A 4830-nucleotide genomic window follows, 5' to 3' on the forward strand; every position below is an offset into this window, starting at 1 on the left:
GTACAAAAGGGCCCCGGCTAAGAAAGAATGGGAGGAAGAAAGATGGCAGGAACTCAAATTGGCTTGCTCTCTTAAGAACTCCACCAGGTTTTGGGCACTCGTAAAGTGGAGGAGAGAGAGGTCTCTGCTTCACCTCTGCAAAATAACATTTCTCCCCAGACCTGGGTTGATCATTTCTACAATCTTTATTCAGTAACTCCTTTTAATGAGGTGGACACTGTGCTGGGGACTATGTAAACAGACAACTCTATAGCTGTACCTGGCCCTTTCCTTGACCTGGCCGACATCCTCAGCTCTGGATGCAATAACCAGAGGTCGAGCTCCAGTATTAGACAGCATTGCAGCATATATACTTCTGCTTGAAAGAGATAAATGGTCTTGGTATAACCTTTTCTTAACTAATGCCATTATCAGTGGTGCCCCAGTACCAGACTCTTGGAAGGGAGCAGACGTCGCCCTGATATATAAGAAGGGGGATAGATTCCATCCAGCCAATTACAGGCTGATCAGCTTGATCAACTGTGCAAAGAAAATTTCTGCCCAATTGGTCTTGAGCAGGATCGAGGAATGGGCTGCTGCTAAACTCATCATATCGTATCCCCCTTTCAGACAGGCTTTCGGAAGAAGATATCCACATTTTATCAGGTTTTCCGCTTCCTTTTATTCTATTGGAAGATCGTTGTGGTCGGCAGGGCAACTTGTATGTAGCCTTCATTGACCTTAAATCTGCTTTTGACCTGGTTCCACAAATCAGGCTATGGCAGGTTTTGGGTGATATGGGCCATCCCAGGAGGCTCTTGAGCCTATTGATCCGTCTACAAGAGGGTAAATATGCCCAGGCTCACTGGAGAACCCAGGGCCAGGTGACTGAACGATTTCCTATCAATTAAGGTGTTCGCCAAGCTTTGCACTGGCACCCACCCAGTTTTCTTTATTTCTTAATGTTGGTCATTATCTGCCCTTCTTCTCAATTGATGCACCATCCCTGGCTGACACAAAACGAACAAGTTACTTATCTTATTTATTTATTTGATTTGTAAAGCGCGCAAATACCTGAAGGTGTCTCGGCGCTGGGGACAACGAGCATGAACCAGACTACAGAGTAGCTAATTGAGTAAACAGCCATGTTTTTGTCATTTTTCTGAAAGCAAGTGAGGACTGGCTGGCTTAGATATGAATTGGGAAGGAGTTCCAAAGTTTTGCTGTAGCAACAGTGAATCGCTTGTCACCCCATGATGCTGTCTTAGTAAGAGGGACCTTTAGCAGGATTGCTGTGGAAAAGCGTAAGGCCCAATTTGGAATGTAAGCATCAAGGGCCTCATTCAGAAACAGAGGTCATGAGTGACGAAAAGCTTTGTATGCAATACAGAGAGCTTTAAACTTAATTCGATTTTTCACGGGGAGCCAATGATACTGGTGAAGTATAAGTGAGATGGATTTGTATTTGGGGGTACCTGATAGCATTCTGGCTGCTGAGTTTTGAACCACTTGGAGTTTATGGAGGACTTTGCTCTGAGCATTATTAAGGAGCCCATTGCAATAGTCAATGGTGGACATAACTAAGGTGCTTACTGGTGTCTTTCAAGCCCCAAGAGAAAGGTAAGAGCCTTTTTATCATTCGCAATTTATGGAATGATGATGAACCACAGCGTTGGCATGTGGGACAAAGGACAGGGGCATGGCTTGGACGCAAACGCAAACCCTGCTGTAATCCTGTTAAATGACCCCCTAGGGCCCCCCCAGGCACCACCGGGGGGCGACGCGACGGAGAAGAGCAGGCCCTGGGCGATCTGGACTCACCCGACGGTGCAGCCCGATACCTGTGAGGGGATTCCAGAACGGCGCTGGCCGCGATCAGCTCACTCAAAATGGCGGCTCCTCGGTGTGAGAGGACCTGCGAAGCGCCGTGAGTGTTGTGGGCGGCCGCTGAGACTGCACTGCAGAGCGCGCTGCCCTTTGCGGCGGATGGACTGAGGGGAAACTACATCGGCTGGGGCCCTCGAGGCTAAATGGGCAGTGACTCGCTGAGCCCAGTGCCAAAGGAGCGGAGAGGTCTTGGAAGAGGAGTACTACTGGTGGGGGCTTCTCTTTGGTGGAGCCGCTGCGGAGGGCGACGCGCGCTGACTGGAAGCCGCGGCCGGAGCACCGGTGATTGCGTCGAGCGGGCCGGGAGGCGGGAGAGTGGGGCCCTGATCTGCCCTTGCCCTGCACTGCGGACCGGAGGCCATTGGAAAGGAGGCCGTGATCCGGAGCTCGCGGAGGGTGGGGCCTTGACCCGCCCTTGTCCTGCATCGTGGACCGGAGGCCGTTGGAGCAGAGACTGTGATCCGGGGCTCGCTGAGGCCTGCGGGGTTCAAGGGGCTGAACCGGAGAGCGAGGTGAGGCGGCCGCTGGAGCTCTGGACGGCGGAGGCACATGCATTTTGCCCTGAGGTGCGGCTAGTGGCCTGGAAACGCGAAGGCTGAGCCTGGTGCCTTGAAACACTGGCTGACTATTGCGGAGCGATTGGGTTGCTCTGCCCGGGACCCACGGGGGCTGCCTGCACGTGGATGGAGCCGCATAGTGGATAGACGGGAGGCCCACTGCCCAGGGATACTGGCTGGCACTGAGCGGCATGGGCTTGAGGTCGCGGCGGGCCCACCGAAGGAGCGGCCCTACTGGGGAGAAGGGCACTACCTGCACAGTACTGCGGGGACGCTGAGATGCATGGGAGCAGGCGTGGGCCCGGCGCTACCCTGCATTGAGCTGCGGGGTGACCAACTGGCTCGCGAGTGTGTTGGGCCACACAATCCTGACCTGGCTGCCATGTTTGGGCCTACGCAGTTGGCGTGACGCACGGTAGGCACTGGATTGAAGTGCTGATCGAGACGATTCAGCGGAAGACGAACTGAACATCTGCTCAGAGCCCTGGAGGACCTGCCGGACTGAGGCTTGGACCCCGTACCTGCCCGACGAGTGCGGTGCGTTTGGGGTCCACGGGCCCTTCCTCTGAACTAGCCCCGAGGGAGGAGATCCCCAGCCCTCTGACGCAGAGTCCCCATCTCAAGCTGAACAAGATGCGCACGACCTGGCACAGGAGCCTGGACTGCAGCAACAGCTGGATAAGATACTATCCGCCATCGCTGACTCGCGAACTGCCCTGCAGCAGGACATTGCACAAGTGGCGACTGGGCTGAGCCTACTGCGGGTGGACCACTCGAAACTATCAGACCGGGTGAAACATGTGGAAGATGTGATCCAAGAGGTAGCATCTGCACAGATGCTGCAACGATGACGAGCGCCTTAGACCGGATAGCAGTGCTGGAGAAGCGCACGGAGGATGCAGAAGGAAGAAATAGGCGCAACAACATTTGTGTGGTGGGTCTGCCTGAGAAAACGGAGGGGTCAGACATGGTGAGATATCTGGAGGATTGGCTGCAAACGGAGGTGGCACCTAAGGGCTTATCTGCCTTGTACACTCTTGAACGTGCGCCCCGCGTCCCTGCTAGAGCCCCACTGCAGGGACGCCCTCCTAGACCGGTGGTGGCACGCCTGCTACATTTTAGAGACAGAGACGTGCTTCTTTAAAAGTCATGCACAGATGGACCCTATCAGCTCGGCAATATTCCCGGATTATTCATTTGAGACTCAACGGCGCCGCTCGACCTTCCAAGCCGTGAAAAAAGAACTGCGCACAGAGGGAATACAATATTCCCTGTTATTCCGGACCAAGCTTCGCATAATACTGGATGGGAAAACGAGTTTTTCATGAAGCGCCGGAGGATGCGTGGTCTTGGCTAGAATCCTATAGTGCTGGGAGGGATGGACTGGAACGTGAGGCAAGGGCAATGACTGAGGATTTGCTACCCCGAAGATCACAGCGTATAAGACGCCGGCGACGAGGTCTGTGGAAACCATCGACCTCACAAACTGAGCAGGAGCGCAAAGGGGCATTGGCGGCGGTATCAGCAATCTCTGGCGAACTGTTGCTGACTTCTCCGAGAGGTTCAGACCTGGAGAACGATAAGGATGAGTTGGAGGCAGACACTTCAGCATCAGAGAGTGTTCGCTTACCACTGGTTACACCGGGAACGGCGGACAGCCTGATGGATGAGTAGACTGTGTATTGTGAGGGGAGGGGTGCCTGCTATGGTCTGGTGTGGAGTGAAAACGAGGGGGGTATAGCAAATGTGGTGCACCCCTGAGGGGTCTTACTGGCACTGAACTGAAGGAGAACCCGGGCTTTACTCAGGGTGGACAGTACGGACTGTAGCTTAGGTTAATGCGGTGTGTGGAACAATGCTTGTGGGGAGCTGAGTGGGAGGGATTAGTGGGGGGTTCTAGGGGCGGAGGCTGGGTGTGGCGCTGACTAACTACTGATTGTGTGCTAGGCTCCTTCCAGCCCCCACCGGATGGTTCCCAGTTAGATGGCCTTGATACCGGTTGAGGCATACGTTGGGCTAGTTTGGATGGGATTCACTACGTTAGTGCCTGTTCTTGGGGGGGGGGGGGGGGGGGGGGAGGGCGGTGTTGAGGGTGGGGTGGGATTGTTGGAGGAAAGGAATGATTTATATGGGGGAGGGAGCCCACCGGCGCGGTTAAGATGTAATGTGAGGTTTCTGTGTTTTTTAAGTTGATTCTATGGGTCCGTTACGTGATGTGAAAGGTGTGACTTGGAATGTGCGGGGATTGAGCTCCATGCAGCGCAGGTATAAAGTACACTCCTGCTTAGTACTACTACGTGCAGATAGCCTTCCTGCAAGAAACAAACCTGACTAGAGCAGAAGGACTGGCGCTGCAGCGCAGATGGCGGGGGCAACGTTATTACACAACTTACTCAGCTTTTGCGCG

Source organism: Lissotriton vulgaris, unplaced genomic scaffold, assembly GCF_964263255.1.
Source record: "Lissotriton vulgaris unplaced genomic scaffold, aLisVul1.2 SCAFFOLD_1911, whole genome shotgun sequence".
Taxonomy (NCBI): Eukaryota; Metazoa; Chordata; class Amphibia; order Caudata; family Salamandridae; genus Lissotriton; species Lissotriton vulgaris.